This window comes from Schistocerca nitens, chromosome 2 (assembly GCF_023898315.1).
Source record: "Schistocerca nitens isolate TAMUIC-IGC-003100 chromosome 2, iqSchNite1.1, whole genome shotgun sequence".
Lineage (NCBI taxonomy): Eukaryota > Metazoa > Arthropoda > Insecta > Orthoptera > Acrididae > Schistocerca > Schistocerca nitens.
Genome location: NC_064615.1, coordinates 499,928,023 through 499,938,206, shown reverse-complemented (window position 1 = coordinate 499,938,206; position 10,184 = coordinate 499,928,023). Strand labels below are relative to the sequence as shown.

The 10,184-nt window shown below is 44.8% G+C and overlaps 1 non-coding gene across 1 annotated transcript; it reads right to left on the bottom strand.

The window, feature by feature from the left end:
• Positions 1–4,205: 4,205 nt before the first annotated feature.
• Positions 4,206–4,296, bottom strand: Trnay-gua (transfer RNA tyrosine (anticodon GUA)). The gene is given in 2 exon segments: positions 4,206–4,241; positions 4,260–4,296. It is a non-coding gene; the product is annotated as a tRNA-Tyr (tRNA).
• Positions 4,297–10,184: the final 5,888 nt, after the last annotated feature.

Sequence of the window (10,184 nt, the reverse complement as noted above, 5' to 3'; positions counted from 1 at the left end):
TACAAGAGTGAGCCTTCGGCTCCGAAAGCCTATACCGGTGATATTTCGTTGAATGGTTCGCACGCTGACACTTACTGATGGCCCAGCAATGAAATCTGCAGAAATTTGCGGAAGAGTTGCACTTATGTCACATTGAACGATTCTCTTCAGTCGTCGTTGGTCCCGTTCTTGCAGGATCTTTTTCCGACCGCAGCGATATCCGAGATTTGATGTTGTACCGGATTCCTGATATTCAAGGTACACTCGCTGAAATGATCGCACGGAAAAATCCCCACTTCATCGCTACCTCGGAGATGCTGTGTCTCATCGCCTGTGCGCCGACTATAAAACCACGTTCAAATTCATATCTTGATACCTTGCAAGTGTAGCAGCAGTAATCGATCTAACAACTGCATCAGACACTTTTTGTCTTATACAGACGTTGACGTATTCTGCCCGTTTACATATCACTATATTTGAATACGCATTCCTATACCAGTGTCTTTGGCGCTCCAGTGTAGTAATTTATAATACGGTCATCTGAAGGCTTTAATTGCCGATATGCTATTAACTGGCTAATCCTACCACGACCGACACGTTTTTGAAGAAAATTCAATGTGCCATTGCTTTAAAATGGCGTACCTTCATAACACGAGAGCTATAATACAAAAATAACTTGATAAATCTTTAACCACCTACATGAAGTTTCCCGCCATTTTGTTACAATGTATCGTAGAATAGCGACGCGCCCTCGAGAGATTCAACGAGTTGGTGCTTAGAAACATCATATATTCATAGGGTATGAATTATAACCTAAAACTTACTAAACATGGTCTTCAACTGAACACGGCAAATGCAAAATGCCCCTCGTAATTTCTTCTTCTAGAGAGCGATCATGCTTTTTATTGGTTCTACTTTATGTGATTCGTCACAAAACCTATTTTGTGGTTTACATGACGAAATGGGTCCTCAATATGACTTTCAGGAAGTGACGTCACAAAACGTGTAGAATACCACGTCGACGTTAGCTACCTCGTCCTCTGTCGCGATGGCTTCAGTATTATTGGATATTTGTGAATGCTGTGGTGGTTAAAGCTCCCCATAGTTATCTTTCTTACAGATCGCTCATCTCCTCTCAAACAGATCAAGGCGACGTTTTATACCACAACATCACTACGTCCTGCCTTAGAAACTTCGACATACACTACTGGCCATTAAAATTGCTACACCACGAAGATGACGTGCTACAGACGCGAAATTTAACCGACATGAAGAAGATGCTGTGATATGCAAATGATTAGCTTTTAAGAGCATTCACACAAGGTTGGCGCCGGTGGCGACACCTACAACGTGCTGACATGAGGAAAGTTTCCAACCGATTTCTCATACACAAACAGCAGTTAACCGGCGTTGCCTGGTGAGACGTTGTTGAGATACCTCGTGTAAGCAGGAGAAATGCGTACCATCACGTTGCCGACTTTGATAAAGGACGGATTGTAGCCTATCGCGATTGCGGTTTATGGTATCGCGACATTGCTGCTCGCGTTGGTCGAGATCCAATGACTGTTAGCAGAATATGGAATCGGTGGGTTCAGGTGGGTAATATGGAACGCCGTGCTCGATTCCAACGGCCTCGTATCACTTGCAGTCGAGATGATAGGCATCTTATCCGCATGGCTGTAACGGATCGTGCAGCCACGTCTCGATTCCTGAATCAACAGATGGGGACGTTTGCAAGACAACAACCATCTGCACGAACAGTTCGACGACGTTTGCAGCAGCATGGACTATCAGCTCCGAGACCGTGGCTGCGGTTACCCTTGACGCTGAATCACAGACAGGATCGCCTGCGATGGTGTACTCGACGACGAACCTGGGTGCACGAATGGCAAAACGTCATTTTTTGGATGAATCCAGGTTCCGTTTACAGCATCATGATGGTCGCATCCGTGTTTGGCGACGTCGCGGTGAACGCACATTGGAAGCGTGTATTCATTATCGCCATACTGGTGTATCACCCGGCGTGATGGTATGGGATGCCATAGGTTACACGTCTCGGTCACCTCTTGTTCGCATTGACGGCACTTTGAACAGTGGACGTTACATTTCAGATGTGTTACGACCCGTGGCTCTACCCTTCATTCGAGTCCTGCGAAACCCTACATTTCAGCAGAATAATGCACGACAGCATGTTGCAGGTCCTGTACGGTCCTTTGTGGATACAGAAAATGTTCGACTGCTGCCCTGGCCAGGACATTCTCCAGATCTCTCACCAATTGAAAACGTCTGGTCAATGGTGGCCGAGCAACTGGCTCGTCACAATACGCCGGTCACTACTCTTGATGAACTGTGGTATCGTATTGAAACTGCATTGGCAGCTGTAAATGTACATGCCATCCAAGCTCTGTTTGACTCAATGTCCAGGCGTATCAAGGCCATTATTACGGCCAGAGGTGGTTGTTCTGCGTACTGATTTCTCAGGATCTATGCACCCTAATTGCGTGAAAATGTAATCACATGTCAGTTCTAGTATAATATATTTGTCCAATGAATACCCGTTTATCATCTGCAGTTCTTCTTGGTGTAGCAATTTTAATGGCCAGTAGTGTATATGTGTATAAAACCACGTGCTGTAGCACTGAAGAATACACCTTCGAAAGCTCAGGCTCTATTAATAGGATCGAGGTCAAGAATTTTCCACGTTTACAGCAGATAGCATTGCTGTAACAGAGGACCTGTAGTTTGTTAGACGATTCCTGAAACGAAATATGATCTCGACACATTCAGCTTCTGTAATTAAAGATCCCAAATCCAGTAACTGCAGTTAGACAGAAAACTAAACCCTTACAAAAATAGTAAAACGTATAGAAAGAGCAATAAAGCAGTAGGATTCTCTTGAATTAAATGTCATTGTGGAGTAATTCGTAATGAAAAGGTTGATCAACTGCCATAAAAAGTTACTAGAAATGGGTAATATCTCAAACCGAAACTTCCAAAGCATTTTACAGTTAACGGACTTCAACAATTGGACGTGATGGCAAAAAGAATGAAACACGCGCAAGTGCAGCCTTCACTTCCAAATAAGGTTTGGATGTCTCTCAGTCCCTTCATTTTCGCATGGAATTAACAAGAAGGAAACGCAGGAAGCAGAAACTTGAGATGGAAAATAACTGATGTATCAACTGAGAATACTACACGTTAAGTCCCAGAAGAGATCTATGGTAAGTATGACGGATGTTTGTTCATGGGCGAAATCTGCCGAAACATACTCCTTAGAACAGCACATGGCTTCTATATGCGACTGTCAGTGGTTTGTAACTAATGCTTTACATATAGCAGTTGTTTTGTGATTTCTGTTTTAGTCATCGCTCTTTCGCCGTCTTTTTTTTTTTTTTTTTTTTTTTTTTTTTTTTTTTTTTTTTTTTTGAGGGTATGTTTTTCTCTCTCTTTAGAACGTTTGATGTCAATTACATTATCGAAGGAGTACAGGCACGGCTGTATAGATTTCTTCTTCAAATCTTACGCTAAGGATTACTATACTTCTGATATCCATTCCTGCATTGGAAAGAACACTGCTGTGGTACCGTCGATGTAGTTGAATTTCACACAGTTCTGTCATTCTGTTATGATACATTCGCGCAATCTTAATATTCTCCTACAACAAACACGCGGTTCGAAAGAAGAGTCTGGGTTCCGCACAGTACGTCCTCAATTATTTTCACTGTCTCGAAAGGCTATTCACATATATCAGATGTCTCGAAAGCATACTTTCTCAGTTTTTCTTTGTTGTCATCAGCCATAGCGCTACTTATACTTTTCTCGGATATGGGGACAACGATTGGAAGACGTGTTCAACTCTCAATAAATCCCGGAAGTTGAATGTATCGTGTTTTCCGTATCTAATAAGTGATGGGATTTTTTTTCTGTTTTTATGAATCCAGATCACTCTTTAAAACCTACAATAATCTACTGCTTTTTTGTCAGTACTACACAACAGAAATATAATGATATTCTTAACTTCTCATTTTCTCGGGGCATTTTAATAAAATTTTCTATGGATTTACGATTATATCAGCAAGAAAAGGAGTAAATATACACAAAGAACAGCTACCATATGCTGATTCTGTCTCAGTCGTACCTTTGTCTTAAAAACGTCACAATGGTTTGTAAGATTAAAGTGTAGCTTATTTTGTAAAGAGAAGCAAAGTCATGAGAGTTTAAAATTTTCCTTCGGGCCGGATTTGAACCAGCGACCTATGGATATCTGCCATTCAGCTCCTCTACAGTCCACCGCTCTACCAACTGAGCTACCGAAGGAACGTGAAGCTCTCGCCAGACCGTGTGACAGATACAAGAAAGAGCCGCCAAGCGCAGGCAGGCGGTCAGCTGTACCGTTACGTCATCTCCCATTCACAGGAGGCCCACGAGAAAGATAGGTCGCGTCGCGTACGTCACGAAGGAGGCCTGGCCTCGCTCGCTCCCTCAGCACAGAAGACAAAATGCGTTTCTAAACCTGTTAACTCGCAGCTGAACGTGTACGTACTAATGAGAATGGCATATTCTACTGGAACCTGCTATTATGAAGTCTTACTGATCAACAGTACTATAACAAAATTTAATTTAAATGGTATAACGGCTTGTTTATAGCATTTAGTCTCCTCTGCTTAACAGTCCTCATTTCATACAAGAAGTGGTCCCTTATTCAACCGATAATCATTTTGGCACGATTTTAATTTTATTGTATCCCTTTAGGCCTATGAACTGCGTGACCGCTACGGTCGCAGGTTCGAATCCTGACTCGGGCATGGATGTGTGTGAAGTCCTTAGGTTAGTTAGGTTTAAGTAGTTCTAAGTTCTAGAGGACTGATGACCTCAGATGTTAAGTCCCATCACTGTACGACTAATAACAGGAAGACACCATAACAGCTGATTCCAGTAGAAGATGCAATTCTTTTTTGTACGTACACATCTAGTTACGAGTTAACAAGTGCAGATACGTAGCTTTTGTGCTGAGTTGAGCGAATGAGCGCAGGCCTACCTTCGTAACGTACGCGCCGCGGCCTGTCTTTCTCGTAGGCCTCGCCATTCGCGTTGGTAGCTTCATTCAGATAGACGACGTGCTTCTGGTCTTCATATCACGACGCTTGTAATTGGAAGCTGTCGTCTGCCAATTTTCAAATAGCTCTATCAGAGGAGGAAAATACCTTCTTTTTAATGTAGCATTGACCAGAAAGTTAACTCTTCCGTCGCCTAGTGTGTCCGTTTATAACTTTCCCACCTTGTCCGACATACGTAACGACTGACCATGATTATATGAACCCAACTAATAGGAAAGGCACAGATTCCGAAGAAATCTGGCTGAAATGATTTGTGGAAAAGCATACAACTAAAACGTAACAAGTGTGTACACTGGCCTGACAACGAATGACAGCAGATATATGCAATTACAAAGATTATTTTTGAATAGTTAGCCGAATTTGTCATTAACACGAAAACTGAAATTTAATGAAATTTCAGCTACACAATGAAATATTTCGGTCGGCATCCTAAAATAGGCAATTTATTCCTGAAACCACTCGTTATAACAGGATTTATGTTTACGTAATGATCACTAACAGGAATGTGAGCGACGTCGGTCGTTACTTAATTGATTAATTGAGAGGCGTTATGTGACCAAACGGCGAGGTCATCAGTCTCGCAATTCCGAAGTTAGTCACAGAAGAAAGAGGGTCCGCTAAAAGTGGACGGATCCAGTCAGGGGAGTCAAATTATAAAAAAATAAACATTAAAAACACACAGTAAAAGTCATAAAAGATGAGACCAAATCTAAAAATTGGAATAAACGGGCGGTCATGGCCTCACAGACGGAGAAGACTGAAAAGAGGTCCCAACCACAACCATCCTGCCCCTGCTCCAAAACTAAAGTGGAGCTCTATACCTGGAAATAAAAACCACTCTCACAGAAGAAACTGAGGACCATTTCAACCGTCCGTGAACCGTCTGCTAATATTAAATTTAAGGAATCGAGAAGACGATTCTTAGCCCGAAGAGAAGAAAGAAATAGTTCGAATGGCTCTGAGCAACATGGGACTCAACATCTGAGGTCATCAATCCCCTAGAACTTAGAACTACTTAAACCTAACTAGCCTAAGGACATCACACACATCCATGCCCGAGGCAGGATTCGAACCTGCGACCGTAACGGTCGCACGGTTCCAGACTGAAGCGCCTAGAACCGCCCGGCCACCCCAGCCGGCGAGCCGAAAGAAGGGGACATTCTACCAATATGTGGAATACCGTCAGTCTGGCTCCACAACCACATTGTGCGGGTGGATCGTTACGTAGGAGGAAACAATGGGTGAGCCTGGTATGACCAATGCGCAGACGGCATAAAACAGTGGACTTCTTCCGAGAGGAGTGGAACGAAGAGCGTCAAACTGCAGTAGACTCCTTGATTGTACGAAGTTTATTATTGTGAGGAGTAGCGCACGAGATGTCATTCCATTTTTGGGCAGAGAGACATTTGACGTAGATCCGCATGAAAGGAAATGAGGGTATCTGCTTCTCTAGCCAAACGGTCAGCCAGTTCATTCCCCAGGATGCCCACATGACTTGGAACCCAGAGAAAGACAAAGGAACAGGCGGCACGGCCAAGGGCAGAGAAAAGGTCATGAATAGCAAAGACCAAAGGCTGACGCGAATAGCATCGGTCGATAGCCTGCAGGCTGCCCATTGAGTCTGAAAAAATTAAAACACGGTGGAGGGAGGCCTGAGAAACAAAAAGGAGGGCTCTGTGAATAGCTAGATGCTCCACTGTGAACACACTACAAGATCTCGGCATCAAATGGTGTTCTAAGCCAGTAGGAGACGTGAAAGTGTATCCCACATTATCGATTGTTTTCGAACCATCAGTGTAAAAGATGGCAGCACCCTGGAACTCTGCAAGTATGGCACAGACAAGACGCCGGTAAACCATAGGAGCGACAGAGATCTTAGGACGCTGGAATAGTTCGGTCCTAATCCGTGGTATAGGCACCATCCAAGGAGGGGGGGAGGGGGGGGGTACGGGAGGAAAGACATGGGGTACATTCCAGTGAGTGGAGATGGAGATCCTGACAGAGGGAAGTGAGACACATGCCAACCGGCAATCCCACCTGTGAAGGTATGTCTGCAGGTTTTCATGGCCGTTGTCACTAAAGTTATAATCTTACGGGTTGTTAGGCCACGTTATATTTCCTCTAAAATAATCGACGTTTCGACCCCTCTCCCGGGAACACCTTCAGGATCTTCCGGTGTCCACGACTGCTAGAACACTGTCAGGAGGGAGACATCCCTCGGCAAAAGAGCACAGGGTACACGGGATGGTCAGGGAATCGGCGAATGGCTATTGCATAAGAAACAAGGAGTTGTCACCATCGTATGTGTAGACGGGGTATCCCTGCTACTGTGGGGAGACTATCAATGGGACTAGTGCAAAAGGCACCAATAGCCAGACGCACCCCACAATGATGAACAGAGTCAAGCAAAGGGGAAGGAGCTACTGAGCCATAAACCTGACCACCAAAACCTAGGTATGTCTGCAGGTTTTCATGGCCGTTGTCACTAAAGTTACAATCTTATGGGTTGTTAGGCCACGTTATATTTCCTCTAAAATAATCGACGTTTCGACGCCTCTCCCGGGAACACCTTCAGGATCTTCCGGTGTCCACGACTGCTAAAACACTGTCAGACTAGTGTCGCATTCTCTTATAAAATGGAGTTTTCCCGCCTTTGTGCTGGAGAAGTGGGAGTATTGGTTAAAATTCTCGTGGCTATCATTGCTGGGCCATCGTCATAGGCTAAGAAGGGGCGTTTTTGGCTAAACTCTTATGGGTACTATTGGTGGACAATCGTCTTTGGATAGATATTCCACACTTACCTGGCCGGCCGCTGGTGGCCTAGCGGTTCTAGGCGCTTCAGTCTGGAACCGCGCGACCGCTACAGTCGCAGGATCGAATCCTGCCTCGGGCATGGATGTGTGTGATGTCCTTAGGTTAGTTAGGTTTAAGTGGTTCTAAGTTCTAGGGGACTGATGACCTGAGATGTTAAGTCCCATAGTGCTCAGAGCCATTTTGAGCACTTACCTGGAGAAGGATTATTATGTGAAATTCCTCCTACTGCTTTTGGTTGACCGTCATCTTTGGCTATATGCAAACGGACAGACATTGAGCGGGGGGGGGGGGAATGTTTACCCAAAATATTTTTGTCCGCCGAGGCGACTAGCAGCGCATTGTTTATATCGCTCGCACGCCGCGGCCGCATATTCACTTCGCCGGCCGGTGTGGCCGTGAGGTTCTAGGCGCTTCAGTCTGGAACCGCGTGACCGCTTCGGTCGCAGGTTCGAATCCTGCCTCGGGCATGGATGTGTGTGATGTCCATAGGTTAGTTACGTTTAACACTTGATAGACGCCTGCACTGTGGAGGCAATCAGGTGCATTCGATTTTCGACGGAAAAAATCTTTTATTTTGTTTTGACTAAAGAAGATGTCTGATGTCTGGATTCCATTTTTCTTTAGAACTCTGTTTATGCGGTCAGTGACCCCAGAAACGAACGACAACTTAACGGAGTGAGAAGGTGATTGGACGGTAGCTGTCTAGAGACGTTGGGTTCTTCCTGGGCTTAAGGACGGGGATAAATATACTGTCTTGCCACTATGACGGGAAAGCACCCGTGAGCCAAATGCGGCTGAAGATCCTGAGGAGATGTTACCTCTCGGGAATGTCGAAGTGTTGGATCATCTGCTTGTAGATGGAATCCGGGCCATGTCTCATGAAGAGCTAAGAGCCTGTACAATCCCCATTCAGTGAAGAGTTCATTATAGGGCTCAGCATGGCGCAGGATGAAACGGAGGGGGGCCTGTTCGACTCTTTGTTTTTGCTGGAGAAAGGTAGTAGGGTAAGAAGAGGATGCCGATGCCATCACAAAGTTTGTCCCAAGGTGTTCTGCAAGGACCAATGGATCAGTGCACAGAGTACCTTGGAGGTTAAGACCATGGACAGTTGACTGTCCCTGGCAGCCCAGAAGGCTACTGAGCTTGGACCAAACCTGTGATGAAGAGGCATACATCCCCAAGGAGGAAACATAGCGCTCCCAGAATTCCTTTTTATTCCGCTTAATAAGGTAATGAGCCTAAACGCGGAGACCATTGGAAGTGAGGAGGCTGGTCTGTGAAGGTGTAAGGTGTCAGGCAAATCCAACACCTTCCATGAAAACCCTGACATGATAAGCAAATCCAGTAGTATGTCACATAGCTCCGAATAAATCGTGACATTAAATTAACCAAAGTAATACGAGTAACGAGTGAGCAAATGGAATACCACAGACTAACACAAGAATGCCTAAATGCATGTCATACCTTCCCACCGTGGGACAGACGCAGTTCCGAGGGGAGAAACGAGAACAGAAGCCGAGAGCAGAACCGTGTCAAGCTGGAAGGCCCTACGATAAGGGACGGACGGACAATCACGTCGCCAGCTAACTGCTAGGACCACACCACCCGCAAGTTTTTAGCGTGAGACTTTTTCGCGTCTCTGTTACGTCAAGACCACCCCCCAGCCAATGTTAAAAGCTAGAGCCTTCCAAAAGAACAGTATAGATCTTACGATAACGCTAAAAGGACCACACCAGCTGCCAGTTTTAGCGTGAGACTTTTTCGCGTCTCTGTTACATTGCAAACTTTAAAAACATTGCCCCACCACGAAAAGTATAACGTTTCTCATTGGATAGACAGAATTTTTGCAGGCGGAGCTTAAGGATAACATTGAGACCCTGATTGGTCAGATGAAAACACAGCCAGATAGTTTTTTTCAAACCAACTTCGGTAAATTATAGTAAGGAGAAGTTAGGAGAGTTCCTTCCGAGACAGCGAGGTGAGCGGAGGTATGCTGTCCGCCGCCCCCTGACGAACACCGACAAGGTAATGAACGCACGCGATGCCGCATTTTGAGCGCATAAGGCTTCACTCAGAACTGCAGAAGTCTCATCTGTTACATCCCCTTTTTTGTGTAACACTAGTGTCGATCGTCAATTAAAGCTCATGGTGTTCACATTTGCCACTTGAAGTAAAAATCTGAAACGCGATGATTTTTCTGTTATATAGTTACTGAGAAGCCACATCAGCCACTGTAATTTACGACAAGTTAGATAAATAATTAAAGATAATTGA